Source organism: Nelusetta ayraudi, unplaced genomic scaffold, assembly GCF_046127955.1.
Source record: "Nelusetta ayraudi isolate G7.1 ecotype Tasmania unplaced genomic scaffold, CSIRO-AGI_Nayr_v1 ptg000005l, whole genome shotgun sequence".
NCBI lineage: Eukaryota > Metazoa > Chordata > Actinopteri > Tetraodontiformes > Monacanthidae > Nelusetta > Nelusetta ayraudi.
The window spans coordinates 1,081,884-1,105,920 of NW_027466055.1; the positions used below are offsets into that span (position 1 = coordinate 1,081,884).

A 24,037-nucleotide genomic window follows, 5' to 3' on the forward strand; every position below is an offset into this window, starting at 1 on the left:
TTTTTTTTTACTTGTAAAATTGTAAACGATGACTGTCAGTCTCATTTGTCTACAAGAATGATTGAAAATGTACTTAAGCGGAATAATTATTTGTCCACTACTGAATTTTTTTTTTATAGTATAAAATTAATATAATGTAAAATAAATTGTTGCAGCTGTTTGGATAAAAAAAAAAAAAAAATTAGTTTGTCTTTTTCTAAAATGGAAAAGGAATATTGTGTTTGTTTAGTTCCAAATCTGAAAGACTTGGAGATGAGGGACGCCTTTCTAAATTCCACAGCTGATAACTGACAGCAATGCAGACATCTTCGTTCTTGTGAGTCCCTCCTCCACATCCTCTGCAAACAGTTCCAAAGAAACCTCGCATCCAGTCTGTAAAGGGTTAACATGGCTCTCACGTGCCAACGCCTCAACATCCATCATGTTTCTCTGTAACTCGATCACAGCTTCAATCACAGAGAAGATTAGATCGCAGTCTATTAATCTCCCATATTAAGCAGATCCATTTGCAAAAGCAAACGGCCCAGAGAGGCCATCCCTTCACTTGTTGTCTCTAAATCTGATTAGCAAGCATAACGACATGTTGCGGAGGGTCACAGCAGATTGACCCTGTCTGCGTCTCCACTCCCACTGTCTTGGGTGTTGCAAGAATGAACAATTTCATCTTCAAACACTCATGGGAATTTCTCTTCCAGTCACCTGTTTTATCAAGCCGACCCAATGGTGGAAAAGTGCATTTCAAGTCTTTTCTTTACCAAATGCCTCTTTCAACATAATGAATATATAATTATTTTTTTTTAAGTTAGATGTCGGTAGTTGGTATTTGTTCCAGTCTCAACTGATCTGACAGTAGAATAAGATGTTGCATCAATAAAAAAACGGAACACATGCTCTTGTTTGGGCACGGCTTTGGCAACAGACTGGCTTTCCAGATGGAGTTCTAAATAAAAAAGCAGAAGTCCTATCGGTGAAGTTCCACTGTGACGATGATGAATGTGTCGGGCTTTCAGCAGTGGCTAAAGCACAGCGGCATGTTTGGGAAAGTTGGGAGTCACAGAGCATTAAAAGTCACAAGTCAAAGTACTACACGTGCTTTCAAAATCCACTTTAAAGATGATGACTAGAAGTCGAGCATGATCAAAAGATCAGTAACAAAAATGCACGATTAGAAAACATAATAAACCAAGTGTGACTCTTTATCTGTTTCTGGCTAAATGTGGAAGAAAGAAGCGCTGACATAGAAAAATGCGTTTCCTCGCCGGGGCCTCTGGGATCCGTGAGATCACCGTGAGTAAACTCTGACTCCTCTCCAGAAATTGATACTTCCTCCCTTCCTTCCTCCCTTCCTTCCTTCCTTAACAGATCCAGACTAACTGTAAACGAGGACGCTCCCATTGGGCCTGAAGCACAGGGCTTGGTCAGAAAGCTTGACCAATGAGGATGCCAGATTTAGAGCCGTGCGACAGTGAGACGTTCTCGTCAAGAACGAGCATGGTGGGTCGTTCTTGCACAGAGTCAGTGAGTCAGTCGGTGACCCGTTCAGAGGTCGCAGTGTCAGGGTTGAGTGTGAGGGCTGAAGGTTGGGCAGATGATGTCACCGGCCTTTATTTAGTCTTCTCACCACAACGCACGCTGGATGGGGAGCTAACAGTAAGATTCTGCCCGGAGTCGGGTTTCACCGCCCGACGTGGCTGGGACAAGGAGGAGGAGAGAGGAGGAGAGAGGAGGAGAGAGGAGGAGGTGAAGATCCAGTTACGGCAGCGTGGGGACGGATCTGTTTACTTGGGGAAGTTAATTGATTGGGAGGAAAGGTGGAGAGGGGAGAAAGGAGGAAAACTGGTGGAGGGGGGGAAAGGAGAGGAGGCCCAGGCCTGCTATTGATCATGTGACCACTCCTGCCATAACCTCCGATATACGCCCGTGCTCTTTTTATTGCACCGTAATGCCAAATGAGATTGTGTCTTGTACACACAGCGCAGAAAAACATCATGTGCTCGATGAGGAGGCCTCGCCAGGGCGGACGGATCGCTACAATTTTGTCCACTCATTAACGAGATCAATTTGTACGCTTTTCATTAACACTTTGGCCTCAAAGTATCGCAGAGTTCACGCCACCGAGCAGCTGTCCTCAGTGGCTGTTCACCATTAAGCTGTTCACCATTAAGCTGTTCACCATTAAGCTGTTCCTCTGCGTTCAAATATTAATACCGTCATAAAACCAAGAGAACAATTTAACAAATTTCACCCTTGTGGCGTATGAACAAAGTGACGGCATAGTTAATAATAAAACTTTATTTAGTTATAATGAGATGATCCGCTGCTGCTTTTCTAATGTTTACCTTGTTAAATGGAAAAAAAAAATTAAAAAAAAACTGAAACAAATTCCTTGTGCATTAAGTGAAAAGTAGAACTATTATTGTAACTATTAGTTTATGGAGTTGAGCTCCCCAAGTTATATTGGTGGCATTAGTTATCTTATTGCATGTTTTCATCATGTTTTTATTGCCTTCTGTTGCAGCGTTATAGCCCATTGCTTAATGTGTTGTATTGCAATTATTAGTATTCTATTATTTAAAAAAGTGGTTGTGGTCAGAAGGCTAATTGCACAAGTGAGAGTGTGTGTGTGTGTGTGTGTCTGTGTGTGTGTGTGTGTGTGTGTGTGTGTGTGTGTGTGTGTGTGTGTGTGTGTGTGTGTGTGATGTGCAGGGCAGTGCAGTCATGAGCGTTGCCTCTATCAGGGGAGATATAGAATAAGATGTGATGCCAGGGAGTGCAGTCTGCACGCCGTTCACTTTGTATTGGCTGGATGGCATTAATTATTAAACGGGAGGGCTGCTAGCTATTATTACAGAAAAACAGTGGCCTGCATGCGGATGCCTTCCTCCTGTTTGTGTGTCGGTATACACCTGAGGCCCGGCGGGCTCACCAGACCACTGCGGTGCCTGCATCTTAAAGGAAGGGCACGCCGTTGACACCGAGTGTGGCAAAGTTCGTTTTCAGTGTTGACACAGCCAGTCGACGGGTTAATTAGAGAAGATACAAGAAATCAGAGTGAAAGGGGAGCGAGGTTGTTGCAATAAACGCTCCATGGCTGGGGTAGGAAGCAAAACCTGGCCGCCTGTAGCACAGGCGGGGAGCTGCCATTTTTAACCCACCTTCCTCGGTGGCCATCATTTCTCGTCCAGATGGACATTTCTCCATGATTCACTGGGAGGTTATGGGTTTAGATTGAGGGCAAAGCCCAGAACCCACTGTTTGGTTTGAAAGAATCCATTGTCAATACGGACGCAGCAGGGCTCGGCTTGTTTGCAGAGTTAATAGTAGTTTGATGATGTCATTCTCAGTGACCTGAAGAGAAATTGACCCCTGTTGTGTGAGTATTTCTAAAATGCCACCCGCACAATTATGGTTGGAGAGTCCCTGGGCTGTTGTCGCTTGAATTTGTTTTGAGATCTGAGACTGTGTCAGTCTCTCTCGCTCTCTCTCTCTCTCTCTCACACACACACACACACACACACACACATGCACACGCACATACACATGCAATTCAGTTTAATTTGCTGACCCTGTGCTTTCACATCTTCCAAAGACGTGTTTGTTAAATGTCAGTAAAAAGCAGACTGCTCACAGTGGTGCAGGTGAAATAATTTATTCATGGCGAGCACGAACCGTCTTTTTGGTTCTACTGAGGAGAACTCATCTGGAGAACTCATCTGGAGTAAAACAGTGCTTATAATTTCATATGCAGAAAAGGGGGTGGGGAAATTATTCACAATAAATGCTCCAGTAAAGTCACTCACCGATATTTTATTTTTTTGATTATTAAAACAGTAGCCTTTATATTCACTCATTATTGTGTTTTCTAATTCTGTATTTATATCCTTTTGCTCCAAGTCTGCATTGAGCGCTGACCCAAACCCGGGTGAGAGTGTGTTGTGTTGTGTGGATGGTGTATTTATCACAGTGGCCTCCTTGATAAAGAATCGTAATTAATTGAATACTGAAAACTTTACAACAGTTATGTGTGTTGCAAGCGGAGTAACCGGCTTCTATTGTGGAAAGATTTTTCATCAAATCATATTGTTGTGCACGTTACTTTTTTCAAAGATAAAGAACAAAAGATGTATAATTAAAAATACGTAGAATTTTAATGGAACACATGTACAAGCTAACCAAGCAAAAGTATTTACTGATATAAAGAACAGCATCTCTCTTTCTTTTTAACATTATTCTTCTTACCACTGTTTTTCACCGTAAAGATCTTTAAAGTAATGCGGCTGAGTTAAATCACGTGAATGATGTCGCATAGTCAACAATAATTGTGGTTGGGAGCTTCTATAATAATTTCAATGTCCTCCTCCCCTCATTCTCTGTCTCAGGTCTTGAGACCCGAATGTAGTTCTGGAGACTGGTCTGCTCCACTGAGATCTGCGGAGTGACACAGACTCTAAGAACACTGCTACTGTGCAGGTAAGTTTCATTCTGCCACCGCGCTTTTACTTTTCAGCAAAATAATAAATAAAAATGCCGCCATGAGGAGAAAGCGTTCACTGTCGCTCAACCAGTTTATTTGATTCCACTGTTGATGCTCAGCTGCCCAACTGGGGTTAGGAGAACCAATCTGCACTGCGTCAAAGCTAGTTTCACGCTTTTGTTCCAGAGTTCAAAATAATTATGACGACCCTGAGACACGTGCACTTCCACAGCTCTTCCTGTACTGGACTAAATGTTTTTAAAGCATGCATGTATACATGCCAGCTGCAGAGTGCACGCAGCAAACCCAGGGGCTGTGGCTGCAGTTGTTACTCTATCATGAATTATGGAAAATAGAGCAGTGTGTGTGTGTGTGTGTGTGTGTAATGGCATTGTTCACAGTTTGTGTCACACCAGTGCATGTTTAACTAGGCACAACAAAACCTCTTCAATATTTCAGAGTGCAGAGGTGGCTGTTGGAGCGAAGAGGCAGAGGCTGTTTTGCTGCACTTCTGCTTCCTCCCGTCTCGTCCTCCGCTATCTGTCGTCCCGTCTGAGCCCCCCCACCACCACCACCACCACCACTAACCCCACCCACCTCCCCGTGCTCCACTCAGATTACAGCATCCATCCGCCAGTGCGCTGCTTCACAATCCCCTCCCGCCCGCCGCCCTGCATCTCTCTCTCTCTCTCTCTCTCTCTCTCTCTCTCTCTCTCTCTCTCTCTCTCTCTCTCTCTCTCTCTCTCTCTCCCCCCGTCGGTACCAATTGGGACTCAGTGAAGCCAACAAGAGTTAACTCACAACTTTTCCCCATTTATCACTTCTTCCATCTGTCCAGCACCACAGGCTACATTAGCCTCATGTACGGCCCCCTTCGTACTGCCTCCACCGGGCTTGAATATGTGCACTGGAAATGCAGCGTTAATCAAACTGCAAACAGGTACATGACGGTCCGGGTCTCCCAGGTCCAGTAAAAAGGCAGCGCTACGAAAATGATTAACAGGGGTGCTATTAAACAGATGTTGAAACTGAGACATGAGAGGTGCGCACAAACGTGGTGAGAGGAGAGAAAACACACACACACACACACACACACACACACACACACACACACACACACACACACACACACACACACTAAATGCTTGTTTCAAAATAAAATGTAACTTCTATGCAGTGAAGGAAGGAAAATAATATAATAAATAAGGGTGTGGTGTCATTATAGAGTCTGGCCTGCACATGAATGACTGAATGACTGTTTGCGCCCTGTTGGAGGAAGCAGGCTGGTTGCACAATAAATCTGAGGAGTCCTGAGATGATTCATTGTTTCACACGTCGTTAAAACAGTTGTCTGAGGTTTTTTTCGTGACATTTTTAAGTTTTTGGTTTATTGTTTAGTTTCTTCTTTAAAAATTGTATTTAGTTATTAGGGGTTAATTGGCTGCAGCGTCATTGGAAATATGAGCATATCTCGAGTTGCGGTTCTATACTTTTAAATATTTATATCGTGCACTAAATCATTTTAACATGTTTTGATAATGTTTTACATGCATGTAACGTCGGTACACAAAAGCGTCATCAAGACCCTCTGTAAAGGCTATGAAGCCCTAAACATTTTTTTTTTCTTAGTCTTATATTTTATTTTCAGTTTATTTATTTTTTCATTAATCTTTCAAACGTAATCGTGGTTTAACCTGTTTTTCATCCTTGTTCTGCAACGCGAGCAAAGGGAGTTTCGCAGCACATCCGAGATCACAGACAAACGAGTCACATATTAATCGGAGCACTTTAACTTTATCACGGGAGTGTTCTTCAGCCGCGAGCTCTCGGCTCGTGTTTTAGCCCGAGGGTGTGACAGATAGACAGACAGACAGACAGACAGACAGATAGGCGGGGTGTTATGCTATCACAGCATTTGATCACATAATATCCCGGGAACACAGGCATCACAGTAAAGTTTGCTCAGATAGCTGCTCCAGCTGGAAGAATGGATGAGGAACATTGAGCTGTGCAGATGTGCAGCTGTGCAGATGTTTAGTCACACTCGCCGTTTTGCCTTCTCAGGAGCATTCAGGAGCCAATCAGGGCGGCTCTTTCTAGCTCAACGCAGTCCAGACAAAATAATAATATTGATTAAAAATAATAATAATTAAAACACACAAACACACACACATAAGGGAGCAACTACGGAAGCGCATTGCTGCCACACTAGAAACGTGCTCAGTATCACGTTATAACGTCAACATTGTCTCGTAAAAAACGTCAGAGTTTCACGTTGTGACGTGATACTGAGAATGTTTTTGTTCTAGTATGGCAGCCTATGGCAGTTGTTTGTTTGTTTGTTTGTTTGTTTTGTGTTTTTGTTGCCGCTTTCTTGCCCTCTCGTTAAGAAGCAACGCCGTGGCTTGACTTGCGCATAATGGGAAGCAACGTCAATGTATGGATCCTGCCCCCTACTGTCAATGATGAAAACGACATCAATAATCAATTAGCGAGAGTTCAGTCACGAGGGGGGCCGTGTCGTCACATTAATCAGCTAAAAAATTTACGTGTTGTACCAAATCATTGTCAACTGGAGTGTGGACGGTGCGATTGAGGTGCTTTCTGATTGGACATTTACTTTGCGTTGTTGTTTTATTCAGATATCCTCCGCTGCCTTGTGCCGTGTTAGGGGAAGACAGAGCAGCGTCCTCGCGCCCCCCCCTCGCTCCTCCCCCCCTCTCTCTCTTTGGAGAGAAAAGCTCCGGCAAGCTGTCACCGTCCACCTGCTGTTGTATTCAGGGAACACAGCAGCCTCTTCTGGACAAAAGTGTCAGTAGCACTGAGTGCAAAGAGGCCCGTGAGGACAGGAAGGCACAAAAGCTATTACTATTACTATTACTATTATTATTATTATTATTGTTATTGTTATTATCACTTTGAATCTGCAGTAAGCAGAAGTGAAGACTGCATAAAAATGAAATGACTGTACCGCTATAAAGTTTGAAATCTGACTATTGGCTGCCAGCAGCAACTCGTGGGATTTGTCCAAATCCCAAACGATGGCCACCGCATCTCAACAGATAACTAATAATTTGACTTGAGAAAAATCATATTATTGCCTGGGGAAGCTTTAAAAAGTGCCCCGTGATCAATGGTATCTGATTAGTTTGCTTTGACGGCACACTGGCGAGCTAATCAGGCCAAAGGGATCAATGGAGCGCTTGTCACGCTGCCTTGCATTTCTTCTCTCTCGTCGGATAACTGCAATGTAAATGACTGGGTACTAAAGGAAACCCTACTGGGACGCATACTAAACTCTGCCTGTGCTGCATTGTGCACATGGGAATCTCTACAGACACTTAGCCAGTTCTTAATCAGTAGTGTGCAAAAAAAAAAATAAAAAAAAAATAGGTCCCTATTACACAGCCCTCGCCGAGTCTCTTATCATCATATTTGTCAGAGAGGCTTTTATTCGTTTCCAGATCAGTTTCCTCAGACTCTAAACTTTACAGGCCTTGCAGCAATCCTTCTGCTACCGTACTTATTGTTGCTGATGGCCTCTGAAACCTCCTTTTTTTTCTCCCCTTCTTCTCTGCCGCCTTCTTTTCTTCCTCCTCCTGGCTCCCTGTCTCTGGCTCTGAGAGCTACAAGGCTAGCAGATGCTCCCGCAGCCTATTTGTCTTGTTCCTTCCACAGACAAACTAATTGCTAAACAAAAGGTGTTGGCGCATCCTATCGAGTAGCCTTGTAAATGTTTTACGGCCGCTGTTCCATTCTGCCGGGCAGTTAAGTGGCTGATTATAAAAGGATCACAAAAGAGTCTGTCATGGTCCTACAGTCCTCGGCACAGGACGCTTTGCACAGTTAGCGCGACGCACAACATGACGTCCCACACGGCCCTTTGTTGCTTCATCTGCATAAGTTATTCCATGGAAGATATCTGATCGTTGTGTTCCATGTCTGCATCACAATAGTATAATAGTAGATAATTATACACTGCAAAGTTGCATTTATTTGGTATGCAGCTTACGATGAGTCACATACTGTTTGCAGACAATTTTCTTAATTAATTAATTAACTGATTGATTGATTGATCTGTCAAATGTTTAAAAAGATCTCTTTTTTTTTATAGATTTTAACTATATAAAATCATCTCTTACGCTTACTTAAAAACAATTTCAATATATTGAAAACCATATTCTCAAATTTCATCCGTACCGTGTCAACACTAAAATAAATGGAGCTGAAGTGCATTTATTTTTTTTCTATAGTTCAGTCTTTTAAATGTTATAAAGTAACAGCATGGAATGATCACTTGTAAGCTCCATTATAAATGAAAACGAGTTGAATTCGCAAAATTTATTTACAGTTGGATATATTTAGCTTTTAACAGTCAAGGCAAAGCTACATGTGAAGGATTGCTGCGAGTTTCAGTGAAATACATTTTCCCTCATAGGAAAAAATGTTTCAAACATAGGCGACATCAAAACAGTGGCAATAAGATGATAGCAGAGAGCCATGTGCATGTCCTCCTACACTTCTTTTTAATCTTTGTGAACATGCCTTTGGAAAATGTGCTTTAAGTGCACTGTGAACTCTGTGTGTGTGTGTGTGTGTGTGTGTGTGTGTGTGTGTGTGTGTGTGTGTGAGAGAGAGAGAGAGAGAGAGGGAGAGAGAGAGAGAGAGAGAGAGAGAGAGAGAGAGAGAGAGAGAGAGAGAGAGAGAGAAAGAGAAAGAGAGAATGTGCATCAATGTGCGTATTTGCGGCCGTCTGTGTATGGTCCAGAAAAACAGAGAGGCCCTGACTCCTTATCTTGACAAACTTGGGTAATTAACGACAGAGCCCATTAAAGGGAGAATATTCAAGCCGTGATGAATGGCTTTAATAACAGGGCCGTGTTCCCTCTAACAGAGACAGATCCTCCCGCCACTGTTCTCCGGCCCACTAGATAAAACTACTGAGACTCCCGTCTCGATGCCTTCTTCATCACGCCTTTTCCCACTGGCCGTCTCAATCCTCTGGCGCTTCCTGTCCTTGTATTTTGCTTTCTTTCACGCCAAAAAATATTTAGCTTTGCTGGGGGGGAAAAAAAACAATTGAAAATAATAAAAAAAAAATCTGGTCAAAACGGTGAATTCTAGGCAGGTTGGATTTTACTCGGAAAATAATGTTAATATCAACCAAAAGTCGGAGTATGCACAGGTTACCTTTTATTTGTTGACCCGCATGCATGTTTTCGGAGACGTCTCCGTGCATGTTTGTCTTGTGAAACATCGTTAGCCACTTTGTGTACAGGCCATGCAAATTGGACAGCTATAAGGCACAAGGACCGATTTATGCTCCTGTGTAGCCCTTTAACAGGGGCTGAGCTGCTGTTTTATGCATCCTGGTGGGGTTTAGGGGCAAGGGCGTCTCACTTGGGTCGCGTTTATCACAGCTGAGTATTGTGCGATAGGTCCAGATGTCTGTCCTCATTAGGACGGGTCGCTTCAGAAAGTGAAACTGGTGAAATGGCTGAGAGTAAAGCCTGCCGACTCACCGGCGGGGTGAATCACAACTTGAATGGCTGCGTGCCGTCAACGCTTAATGACAAAATTATACAAGAATTAAAATTCACATTTTCTCTGGACAGGTTTGATTTCATTTGATTTGTTGAATCTCGACCGTCTGTCAAAATGTAGCAAGACAAACTGAATTTCACTCATATAGGGAAGAAAAGTACAGGATGAAATAGTTTTATAAACAGGTTTTTATCTTTATTTCTATAGCCATTCACTTTAAAAGCATTTTTTAGTTCATAGTTCAACATTTTACCTATTGCCATAATCCCTATAATCACAAGTAGGTCCATTCTCTTCAATTATCAGTCCCTGTTGTTCTGAGACCCAGAGAACAGCCACAGCAGCTGCCCTGCCATTAAAAAGGACTTGGCTGGACCAACCACTGGGCGGAGTCACACAGTGACACCTCAGACAGTGAGTTGTACATCGTCACTCTACACCACCAAGTCCCCCATGACCGACTTCTTCTCGACAAGCGTACTGTTTTGATGTTGCCCATTATGGCAGAAGGTGACTTTGTCAAAATGTTGAACTATACCTTTAACCTTGAGATCAAAAGTGTTATAAAATATGACCGGACCGCAAGGGTTTTTGTTTGCCTGTTTTTCCCACTCTGGCTAAGTTTGGAGGTCTTTAGTAGGAAAAAAAAGACTGGAAACCTTCGACCATCACGTGTTTGGCCCTGGCTGACACATACACACGTGCACACGCACACACTCAAAAATGCAAACCAACTTGCTCCACACTAAGTTTGTCCCTGGAGTCAACGTAAAGACACATTTACAGTGGCATGAGCAGCTCTCAGAGAACCAAAGGCAGAAACTCCATTAAATACATATGAGACTGTAATTAGGGGCCCCTGCTCATGCGGCGGGCTTGGAGGTGGGAGTCATTGGGGAGCGAAACTGACGAGACCCTGACACAGGGTGAACACAGTCTGCAGATTAATGTAGAATGACCAAGCGGCGCCTTTGTGACTAACTGGGACCTCTTCTCCCTCGTAGGCAAACTCTTCCGTGGTGGCCGCTCTCATTATCATCGTTACAGTCATCCAATTATGAGAATATGTCCAGAAAATAAGTCTAACTCTGTGGCGTGGCAGTCATTTTCAATTTGACCTGAGTGTTTAATATTTATATGGTTCATGTGACCTGGAAAAAAAAAAAAAAAACAGTTGGTAACATAGTGTTTTGTTTTTTTTTCTTTCAGTCAAACTCCATCCCTTGTGAAACTGATGGGATGGAGGCCAGAGGAACACACCTGTTCATCTGCTGGAGAGTTTTCTCAATGCTAACAGTAGGAAAAACGGAAACACTGGCCTCATTCCCATTACGGTTGTGATGATGATAATGTTGAGTGAATTATTGAGATTTTGTTATTCAGAGGGAAGGTCTTTCTTTCACTGCATGAGAGATGAGATATTAGGGCGGATATCATTCCTGCGCTGGCAGCAGCACCGTGACTGATAATATTTAAATTACACCTCCTTGGGCAAAGTATTCGGAAGTAGCGCGCAGATGAGAATTCATCACAAGGGCGAACTGAGAAAATGAAGGACATCAGGGCAAGATTATCCTCTGAAGGAAATGATAGATAGATAGATAGATAGATAGATAGATAGATAGATAGATAGATAGATAGATAGATAGACAGATAGATAGATGGTGAGTGTGAGTGTGAGTGCGAAGGGTTGTTTGTCTCCTGATGTGGCCCTGTGAGAAGCTGGCAACCCCACCTCAGCCCAAAGACAGCTGGGAGAGGCCAGAATATGGATGGACTGAATAGAAAACTGATTATTGCATTCATCTTTCTGACCAGCAAATGCTGCGAAATGTTCCACACTGGACCTTTAGGAAAACGTGACCTGTGGTCCATGTAAAGAGGTCAGTTTATATATAGGTGACATGAATTGAGTTTGATTGTGTCAAGAATTCACAAAAGAGTGAACACAAACTGGATCCTGCTCGGAGATGAGCGGGACTCTGGCTGCTGCTGCTGCTGCTGCTGAGTTTAGTGCAAACTATTCAACACTCAGTGTGTTCTCGTGCTGTGACAGCTCTGACCTTTTAGCCTGCTGCCAATTTCAGCCAGGCTTTCCATTTTAACAAGAGCGTCATTCACATCGTATTGCCATGCGCTGTGTCACAGTGACAGACAGCTGTTTTGACACCGTACACACACACTGCGTTGGAAGGAGTCACTCGCAGTAGCGTAATACTAAAAATGTCAGGGGCTCCATTTAACTTTATTGGGTTTTAAAGCCAGTAGCTAAGGAATTTTTTTTTTTATGGCCCACTTTCCTCAGATTCCCACGGCGGGACGGCGGCCGCTGAGCACTGTTACACTGCGTAATCTGCTACAAGTATGCAGCAGCGGCCACGCAGGAAATGTGAAGCACGCGCTTTATGGCGCGCAATCTGATGTAAATTCAGAGGAGATTATTTCCCTCTTCTCATTTGTAGACCACAGTATGCCCACACAGATGGACATTCTGGCCCAATAACCGTGTGTTTGGTGGAGCGCAGAGCCTCTGTGCCTTCTTTTAGAATGCCAATCCATCTCAAACATGCCTCCCAGTGTGTTTGTCCGCTGCACATTCACTGAACTTTCACCTCACATTTCTGGCCAGTGGGCCATAATCGCTACAAAACTACGCTATCCCACACCCCCTCTGTTCTATTACTCTGTAGTATTAGTTCATATCTAGTATGATGCGATAATAAAGTTGATGCTTTGAAATGCAAACCTGGATATTCCGAAGCATTAAAGCCTCTGATAAGGAATGTGTCCAGGGAGGTTTACACTTTTTATTTGTAATAAAAACATTGAGGTTTTGTCTGTGCTTAAGCACTGAATGAATCTTCTGTCTAATAGCAGCCGCCAGTGTGTCGACTGTATGGTTGCAGCAACGGCTTTGTCCGAACTTTTAGTACTGCTGATATCTCCCATGAAAAGAAATGGTACAATTGGATTGTCACACAGTAATTAATCCCCTCAAAACAATGGCAACTTGCCACAAAGCAAGTCACATCCCAGATTAGCGACACATTCAACCATTTTGCTCAACTCAGATCCCAAAAGACCCCGAAAATGAATTATACTGCGGATTATGGCGTCATTACGAATCTTTCCAAAGTCTGATTGGACTGGAAAATTGAGCTCTAAATATTTCAGCATGTGTAGCACCATCATTGTGGGGGAAATTATTTAGGATAGCATGCTCATTTGTGGAATGGATCACGGTTCACTGCGTGGCACCGGAGTGCAGTAATTGGAAATCTCCAGAGGTTCAAAGAAGTCATTCGAAGATGAGCATCATGCGGGATCACTCTGCAGTCAGTCGACCATTAATTCTCCACCAGTCACCCAAACGCTGTCGGCTGTCACCCAGCCTATCAGGCTTGCAGCATGAGGGTTGTTTGTACCTGTTTGTACTCACTCAACGTCTTGTTTTCCAGCAGAAAAGCAACGGCTTCAGGAAAAGGTCTCTCATAAGCAGAGGTAAGCAGAAGCCAGACTTGCTGTTATGCCATCGTATGTACATATTTGTTTGATTGTGTTTAGAAAAAAAGCAACTATTAGACACTGTTACGTCCGGACTGGTCCAGCGGAAAACTCGCAGTAACGATAATGAAAAAAAGAATAAAGCAGCAGTGAGGCGAACAGATGCCGAGGAACTCTTTCAACGACTGAGGAAGTTCTAACCATTGAGCGGAGGACGATGCACTCAGGAGGAGTCGTGAAATCAAGAATCGGAACTTGGGAAAACACAGCACTTGGAAATGAAATAAAAGCCACAACACAACAAATGATAACACAGCGCTCTCTTTCTGCTCCTGCTGCACTGACGCCGAGCGCCTCACTGTCACCTGCCTTCATCCACCTGATTGCTGATTGGCAGCAGCCCTGAGGCCCCAATCAGGAACACCTGTCCCCAAACCAGACCCCAAACACTGCGCATGTGTCTCACACAGACAGCAATAGCAGTTTTTGTGCACTGTGAAATAGTAACAACACAACCAAAGGAAGAAAGAAACCAAACAACTTAAGGCTGGATAAATTACACACTTATATGAGAACACTGACTGGGATGTCAAAGAATAATTTTGTCGCCTCCAGAAAACATATGAAGAAATGCCAGTTTTGAAAAATGTCATCTTTAAAAGGCGAATCTAAATGTCAGAGAGACTGATACTTTACACATAGAGAGCACTGCCTTCTGGGCGTAGCACTGAAAGACGTGAGAATAATTTTTTTTCCCTGTTGGAATGAACTGCAATTACCCGGCATCAAGCATACGAAGCACGACAGCGACACTCCCATAGCCTGCAGAGGAGTGTGGTCACTGTTTGCAACATTATTCAGGGAATCACAGGAAGCACAGTGTAGGAAATGTATATGTTGTCTTAATGTCAAAAGGGAAACAGACACTTCAATATGTTCTGATCTGCAATATGCTGGAGAGAAGTCATTAGTCAGATGTCAAAATTAGGGCTGAAATTGTTAATCAGGTTCTGTGACATTAAAGGTGCTCTGTTGTTTTAATGCAGCAAACATCTTTGTTGCTTTGGACTGTTTCTGAGGAACGAGGCAGGCAACAAGGGTGCTTTATTTTGTTTTGTTTAGGTTTGCTTTTTTTTAAATGAAAGAACAGAAACACTCTAAACCTGATTAGATAGAGAGACAAGATTATTAGAGCTGTGCTTGGACTGCAATCTTGGGGTCACATCACAGAACAGTGGAAATTACGCCAGTGGAACTTGAACTTGAACTTCTCAATTTTGCAAGGCAATTGAAGTTAATCTTTATGGAAAAAGGATATACTTAGTACTATAGTAGTTACAACCATAATTACATGATTCTTTCCAAAATATATATTTTTTAAAAGTCTTGCAAAATGCAAAATTCAACAAAACTAATCATCTCTATCCATTAAGCGCCAGTAAATTCTACAGAAACTGTACAAAAAGTTCTGAAAATCATATTTCTGATGTCATATAAGTAAAACATTTAATTCCTTGTTAACACAAATATCTTCCCAAACACTTTAGGATGTAAATTTGTTCTAGACAACTTGGCTAAAGTTTAAAGTGAGCATCAGAATGGAGAAGGAAAGTGGATTGGAGGGACTGTGAGCCTGGCACGGTTGTTGGTGCCAGATGGGCTGATCTGAGTATTTCACACAACTGCTCATCTCCTGGGATTTTCACAGTCATCTCTAGGGTTTACAGAGAGTGGTCCCAACAAGAGAAAATATCCAGTGAGTCACGAGCTGCGTTTCCATCACCTCTCGAATTGTGCAAAACCTAAATATGGCAATAAAAAACCAGTCTAGTAAACGGCTAAACTTGGAAAAACCTCTCAAATATGGCTGAAGGGTTTTGACGCTCTGATGAGGAGGTTTTTCAGACGTATCCATATAGAAGTGTATCGCTGAAGTGTCATGGAAACACTTTTTTTTTCGCATTTACACGTCAGCGGACATGACGTACGGGGTCACGTGACCAGTTCACTTCAAGTGGAAATGGCTCGTTATGATTGGACAGAGGAGACGGAACATTTTTGTTTGAGTTTGAGATGGTGGAGAAGCAACAGTAGAATAACAGAAGAGGAAGACTGCAATTATCACACATGACAGCTGAGTGTGCAACACACTGAACTGTATATTATACTCAATGGGCGCTAATACAGGGAAGGGTCCAACAAATGGGGACCGATCTCTCGCTCATATGCTGCTGCCCTCGTAGGCCATGTGTTTTCCCAGCGATGCTGGGTCATGTATCAGGTCAAGCAGAACTCTTTGGGGTTCAGTAGCTTCGGGTCTCAGCAGCTTGGGGTCTCGGCAGCTTGGGGTCTCAGCAGTTTCGGGGCACCCTCAACCACGGGGCACTTTGGCGTCTCTTCAACTTGCCAGAGACCCACCAGGCTCTTCTCTTAGCATGCAAATGAGACAGGAACAAATGTCCCATCACTTCTGGGGGCCCCATGTCCCAAAGTGCTTAACACTCTTCCTGTCAGCGGCCCCTGTTCCGGCTGCTTCACCCACCTCCTCCTGCACCACCCCAACTCCTTCTTAGTCTCCCTTATGTTCTTTAAATGAGCTCTCCTACTCCTCTTCTATCTCGCAATTCAATTTTACAGGGCCATTATCCCCGGCGTAATGTGGAGGTTAAATATATCGGGGCAGACATTATGTGAAAATAATTAGTGCTAATGAATAATGCACTCACTCAGCTGATGAAGGATGGTTGGCAGGGTAATGGAGAGCGAGGGAGGGGCCCTCTGACAAATGAAATTAAAATATTTAAACACTGTTTTACGACATTACCGGTTCCTCTCTGTTACCTACCCGCTGCTGGAGGAGGACGGACACCATCCAGAATTTGACATCACGGTTGTGTCATCACTCATCCAACAACATTTGTCTTGGTGGGATTCAAAGTCAGATACACCCCCACCCCCCACCACCACCCCCACCACCTTGTCTTGTGTCTTCCACCGTGGCGTCTCTCTCTCCCCAGTGAAGCCATCAGACGTGGATCCCATTGGCAGCCCCGTCTGTCACTTTATATTTCTTCCCTTTATTTATCGTCACTACACTCCTTCCGCCTCTTACAACCTCATTCTGCAACCATCATGTGACAATGAGGGATGCAGGTTCTAAATCGCCCAGTTTACAGCATCCCCTCAGCCAATTGGCCTCATCCAATCAATAATGGTGGACCGGGCGCTCTGTGACTGATAAATGGTAGCGCATCAGCACCATTTCATTACACGTAATGGGGGGAAAGAGGGAAGAGAGAGAAAAGTGCCTTTGGTGGAAGAGAGAGAAAAGTGCCTTTGGTGGGAGGAAGTTACCTCGGGGAGTTTGTGTTCCATGTTGCCGAGTGCTTCAACAATAAAACTCTTTGTTTTGGGCGAACGACACTTTGGGAGCTTTCCGGTTCATCCAAACCTCCCATTACTTTGGTCAAAAATTCAGCAAATGCATTCAAATATTTTAGCACTAAAGTCCTGCCAAAGTTGCTTGTTGTTTTTGTCATTCTGTAAAGCTTTGTTGTGTCTTTTATATATTTTTGATGTATTTTATATTCCCTTATGTCTAGCTGTCACCTGCCTGCTGTGGTGTGTGTCTGTGTGTGTGTGTGTGTGTGTCTGTGTGTCTGTGTGTCTGTGTGTCTGTGTGTGTATGCACGTGCGCATGCAACTTACTTTCCATGTTTTTTCATGGACTTTGTATTAAAGTCTTTGTTTATAGATTTAAATTTCTATTTGGCAGTTGATTCTGGGGTTCATGGTTTTGTTTTTCCACCTCTCAGTGCATCTTTGCACACACCTGCTCTGCCAACTGTGTCTGTGAGGGTCCAAAATGTTTGCTTCCTGCACCCATTGTTAGAAAAGGAGGAGATGATTGGATAGTGGAGCCTCCTTGGGGGTTTGGAGAGGCGGCTCGCGCGCCATACCAGCCACATCTGACAGCTTTCTTTTATTAATCTCATATTTTGCAGATTGCCGCCATATACATTTGACTTGTAAAACAGACCTAATTACAGGGCCTGCAGTATGCAAGCCACACATCAAACAGTGGGCTACAGTAAAATCCTATGATCTCAGTCACCAACCCCTCCCCCAACCCCACCGCCACTCCTCCCTCCACCCGCCCCTCACCCAAGCACACCAGAAACACTGATTATAACAGGGACATTAAAAGGGAATTACAGCGAAACAATTTAAACTTAATGTAGCAGTCATAAGAACAGCGAAGAAGGATGGACAAAGACGTGGCGGTATTAATAATACATGCTTTAATTAAGCAGCTGGGAATGCGCGGAGCAAGATCAAGGCGCGGGGAAAAGACGAGTGAAAGTGAGAAAAAGACCGGGCGAGACAGCGGAGAGAAAATAAGTGAGAATAAGAGGCCGAGTGACGGAGAAAGGGTGAGAAGAGAGGAGAGGAGGGAGAGTGTGCAGCGCTGGGTTTTCAGCGGGCCATGATTCATGGGCAGTAAATATGCAAAGTCTGATGGCCATAAGGCAATCAGAGGAGCGCCGCTCATCTACATGTTGCACACAGGGCCGTAATCCATCTGAGGGCCGAGGAAAGAAATGATAGCAGGAAGCGGGAATAAGAGCAGGGCCTGTTTATTACCTCAGACAAATCCATAATACATATGATTCACAGGAGCAGCCGCTGGCCAGAGGACTTCATCCCAATGCCCGGGTAGTAATATTGTTTTTAATGTAATGAAAGACAATCTGATTTAAGCACCTATTAAGAGTGCCATCGCATAAAATTTTAGGACAGGTTTTGGAGCCGTAATCATCGCCGACAGGACAGACGGAAGGGAGAGGCTGAAAACATTGTGTGAGTGGAGGAGTTTTTATCCCACGCCTCCAGAGCACTTCAAGGCCCGGGGAGTCATTTAGTAGCGTCTCATTCACACAACCGCAGTTTCGAGTGTGTGTCCAAGCTCGCTCTGAAAACACTGTGGACAGTCATCCTTCTCAGTAATAGGTACCAAACTCTGGAACACTTCTCCACCCGAAACATTAAGCTGTTTTAACACACACGCAACACCAGGGCTGCCAGCAAAGTCTGATTTTTACACACTATTCTACAATGGCGGTTCCTTCTCAGTCTTGTGTTTCTGCTTCATGTTTTTGTTTTTCATATGTTTTGTATTTTAACGTTTACCAATGTTGTGCGTTGATCTTTTCTTAAATGCCTAAATGTTTTATATCTCATAAGAAATAACGTTTAATTTATCGTTAAATAAAGTTCACCATGTCATCTCCTTTTTCCTCTTCTGCTTTTTCTCTTACAATTGACTCTGTTTTGTTTCATTTTAGTCGATATTGTTACCTCGGCGGTCTTGTCTGTTGTTCGCTGATGACTTTCTTGTGTGTCAACAGCCATTTTGAGCAGACACAGGCCGCCTCAGGTGCAGCCAACCTCAGAGACCTAACAAGTCAGATAGGTGGGCCGCATCCACATCTCGCTCTACTGAGGAGGAGTGGTGCCATAATGTCTGCCTCCTTATGAATAGACTGATTATTAACTGATTAGATTTTAGTCGTAATCATCACTGCTTTACATTTTGACATTAAATAACTACTTGAATATAACAGACTAGAATAGAAATTGAACTATAGATTGCACAGTGTCGATCCTGGACAAAAACAGAATCAAAATAAAACACCAGCATAAACTTATCCAAAGATGGAGCTCCATGATGCAATGGTATTGCACACTCCTACTGCAGGTTACATGCCTTAGTTTCCCCTGGAGCCACCAAGAGGCAGCCACAGTGAGGTGCAGGTAAATATCTGAAGCTGTTGGCTTTGCATTTTGGGACTGGACCTGGAGGCAGCAGGCGAGAGCTTGTGCTGGGGCAGGAGGATGTGTGACAGGTGCAGCCAAAGCCTTTGTGCAGTGCAGTGCAGGTTGCTGGTGGATGGCCTGCAGCAAGACTTTCTCACTGCGGGTTGGATTTTGGCTGCGACCATGATCGCTGACTCATGTCTGATGACACTCACCAGCACAGCCTGATAAAAGGTAACATTATTTTCTGTCTGACTCTTGACAGCCTAAGATTGCATTAAAAAATTAGACAGACTTTGCTGTCAGCAAGATGCCCAGACACCTGTAGGATCACGTCTCCTCATTTCCTTCCTGCGGGTTTTCTTTAGATGATGAAATGTAGACGATACAGAATCCTAAACCATCTCCTATAGTTTTCTGTTGTGTAGTATTTTGTGTTTGTTTTTGACAGGATCGTGCTCATCACATCAAATTTGAATTTGAAATTTTGGTTTATTTGCACATTTGTGCTTTTCTCTGGAAGAGTGAAAAGCAGCAGATTTCAATCAGGAAGGAAATATTGCATTTCCTCATGTGTACGGCACTTTTGAAGTATCAGTGCATTTGCAATATGTGCAAGTATTATTACATATTTCTGCCAATACCGTAAGGAAAGACCTGCAAAAATGAACTACCGCTGTTAATAAAACAACAGGTTTACTTCCTGGTGTCTCTGTGTGTTTACTTTACTTTACTTTGCAAGACCCACACATGAACAAACACCCTTACACAAAGACCTGCCATCTCACAGAGAGCACAAGGATCCTATTGGTGCTGGAGGGTGTGTAATAAATTGTAGCCAACATTGATAAACTAATGCAATTACCTACAGGGCAAGCAAGCCAGCTAATTTAAAGATACCAGCTTTGTTCATGTTGTGGGAGGTTCCCGATTGGCCCCAAGGGTGAAGGATGGCACCTTTATTACATCTGAGAGGTCATCCCGGTAGCACTGTATTAGGATTGATCTTTTGAACCCTGCCACGATGGAACCCCCACGTACTGTACCGAGCCCATCTGGCAGAGGGGAGGCGCGGAAAGTGCTTATCAGGCGCAAAGGGTTAACTCTGCTGGCCAGGCAGCCTAATTGAGCACCACACATCTCAGCGACACAGCAGAAACAGGAACCCAGAGGGTCGTAACAAGCCAAGCATGACTTATTCACATAATAAACCAAGCAGATATCTAAATGAGCCATTGAGCAGAGGGAGGGAGGCCATTAGGGCGCACGGACCGTGGGTCCATATTTGTATTTCTACAATTGCCCTATCATTTGCATATGTGGCTGGCAATGGAAATGGGAGCCGGGGCCTCCACCCAGGGGCATAATGACACGACACAACACCTTGTACTACCTCGCAGAGTCATAAAACAGGACACATTCCTTTTGATTAAAATAAAGGGCTGCGCATGAGCAATAATCGCACTGGATATTCAGGATATTCTGAGAAGAATGTGGCTGAAAGTCTAAATATATGTGCATATATAATATATATATATATATATATATATATATATATATATATATATATATATATATATACATACACATTAAAAGATACAGTCAGCATGTGACTATCTTAGATTCTTAGATTAAAGATTGGAGCCACGGATGATAAAAAACCCAGATCCTTTATACTTTAGCTTTTTAAGACCCTAGAGAGCAGCAATTACCAATTAGTGGGGTTGTACCTCAATGTTTTTGAGGACAGAGCTAAAATATCGCAAACTATTTTTGCAGCGCTTGTTTCTGAATATTTTGAAGGTCCACAAATATCCCCCCCAAAAAAGTTGTGTCAAAGCAAACACAATTGAAGAAAGCAGAGAGGTTTAGTTACAGTGTGCAATGGACGGTGACCCTAAAATATTTTTATTATACTGTGTGTATAATATATATACTAACTGTGTTGATTTGTTAGTTTGTGATGACTTTTGATCATTGCACCAATATAGTCATGTAAAATGAAACGTATTGACTTAAACTGACGAACAGAATGACTAAAAAAAAAGTCTACAACTTAGAAAAATTTCTCTTTCTGTTAAAGCAGAGGCAGTTAATTAAAGCACTATTCCATAGAAACACTCTATAAATGGCCCGTTAATCTGCAGTCCGAGTTGTGTGTTACTTTGTTCCCGATGAAGAACAACACAAGGTTGTCACTAATCAGCGCCGTCTCCAGGCTGACGGGTCATGGGTCAGCCCTTAATGTGACCTCTGACACATAATTAAATTGCCATCTTTAACCTCAGTTACAGCCTGTCACTGAGCATTTGATTACGTGCTGCAAATCACCCGGCCAATCAATGGTCGGGGTGAGGGCAGAGGGCGGGGCCTGCTGTGTTCAGCCTGTGTGGGCAGAGATTGTCTTTAATGAAGTTGAACCGTACAGTGATCATGTTGGAGTACAGCCTAATTAGATTGTGAATGCGGCACCGCAATGGCAAACAAACTCACACACACACACACACACACACACACACACACACACACACATACACACCAAATGGGACTGCAGACGAGGTAGAGGAGAGTCACTCCTACTTCCACTGTCTGAACAAACAACCAGCTTTTAACCTCCATTAACTAGTCACTGACATTCAGGTCTTCTACATCAGCTTCAACTTTATGTGGTAAGTTTGAGTTACTGGTACAATTATGAAGAACTGAAGAAGCTCCAACACTGACTTTTACCGCCACTAGCACCGTCGTCATCATCATGAACGCAGTGAGAAAACATCAAAATAGGAAATTATTATTGGAGATTACACCTCGGCAAGGCACAGCGTCCGCTGAGTACTGATTTTTTTGAAGCATCGTATTAAGACAGCGTCAAGCTTTAGCATTTAGCCAAGAGAACAGCAGCAGGTTTCTTGCAACCAAGCAGATTTGTTGTAATCTGCAGGTTGAGGGCTGAGTCATTTCTTGCTGCTCCCCTGCCAGCAGAGTTGCAGCTTGCTGGTAAGTGGACGAGGTCGAAGGGCTTTGCAATGTCTCACACAGCCACATGTCGTCTGGCAGAAGCCGTGGATTTGAGGGGAAAGTGTTTTTGTCTTGCAGCTGAGCAACAACAAAAAGTCCCATCATGCAACAATACAATACTGGACCTGCCGTCGTCACGCAGCCACAAACTCCAGACCAACACTGCAGCCGGTGTTACGGAGGAGAAAAAGTCCCCAAACTCGAATGATCCTGAATGACTGTGCTGATTATGATTTAGTGGCTGCTAGTTTTGTTTCAAACTGTGCCTTGCTTTGTGGCCAGGGGGCCCTGTGTTGTTTAAAGGGTTGTCGGGGCATAAATACTAAATTAATCATGCTTTGGCTCAACTTGCCAGGGACTGAAATTTGCTTATGGAGGCCCATGATCGCATGAAATATTAATGGCCTAACGGAGAACTGGCATTGAAGCGATGGGGGCAAGTCTTGTGAAAGCCAGAGAGCATTGTGTGTGTGTGTGTGTGTGTGTGTGTGTGTGTGTCTGTGTGTGTCTGTGTGTGTGTCTGTGTGTGTGTGTCTGTGTGTTGGGACGGGGGGGCAAAAGTCATTAAAGATCAGAAAAATACCTTTTTTTCTAAATGGACTGTAAATCTAAAAAAAAAAAATTAAAAAAAAATACCAAAACATTTTGTTGTTACACACTGCTCACGAATTAGGGAGAACTTATTCTACTTATACAAGTGCTTATCATGATATGAATATGGCTGCAGTGGTAATTAATGGCACTAATCTGCAGCTTTCATTGGTTTAATGCGTGAAAATGGCAGAATATCATTCAAATTCATCTGCATGAAAACATTAGAGGGGTTTGATGTTATTCATTCATCAAATGGCTGCAGAGAAGTGTGACCGACTTTTCAAGGCCTCTCGGGAAGTTCACAACAACGCGGACAATCAATATCAACAGACACACACACAGCAAAGTGACTTTGGAACAAAAGGGAAACTTTGAATTGTGTCTTTTCTTTTCTTTTTCTTTCCAAAATAAAATGTTGCTTTTATCCAATTCGGCCAAACAGAAGGAATGGAAGAGTTCTTCCATCCACTTCTCAGCGTTTGCGCCATTTGTCACCCTGACACAAATCAGAAGCAGAGCAGTGGTGTAATGGATGACACCGCCGCTGTAAACTTGTTAGGCCGTGTTGTCTGAGCTCACACTGGGCTGATGAACACACACTTCCCACTGAGACACTCCTGGGCTCTCACACGTGTCTGTCTGGCTGTCTGCTCCCAGGCCTGACGTCCAGGCCCTGCTCATAACTCATGGTGCCAATGAAAAGTCAATCAGACGTCGCTACTCGCAAAAAAAAAACTTGTACATCTACGAGCCAAAATCCACAGGAGCAACTCCTGCAGCTCGGTGCGACGGACGAGGGGGAGAACCAACAGCACAAGGGGACATTTGACACTCCTGGGGTGAGACGGAGTGCACAGAGGGCATCTCTGCTGGCGGAGGCGGCAGAGGGTAAAAGGGCTTAAATGATAAACAGCAGATATTCTGCATGAGCAAATCGGATTTCTCACAATTATCTGTGTGAGCGTGACAGGCACCGGGGGTGGCGCAGCAGCGCCGGCGCACAGGACGCTGCTGATTGGGTTGTTTGTTCTTCCTCGTTCCAGCTGAGGGATCGCTGGGGCAAGCCCCTCCGCAGGTAGGTGTGTG

At 43.6% G+C, this 24,037-nt stretch overlaps 1 protein-coding gene across 1 annotated transcript in view; it reads right to left on the bottom strand.

Annotated features, from left to right (window-relative positions):
- Positions 1 to 24,037, bottom strand: part of ercc3 (excision repair cross-complementation group 3) — a 172,274-nt gene that overhangs the window by 121,144 nt on the left and 27,093 nt on the right. The gene's annotated exons all lie outside the window — the stretch shown is intronic.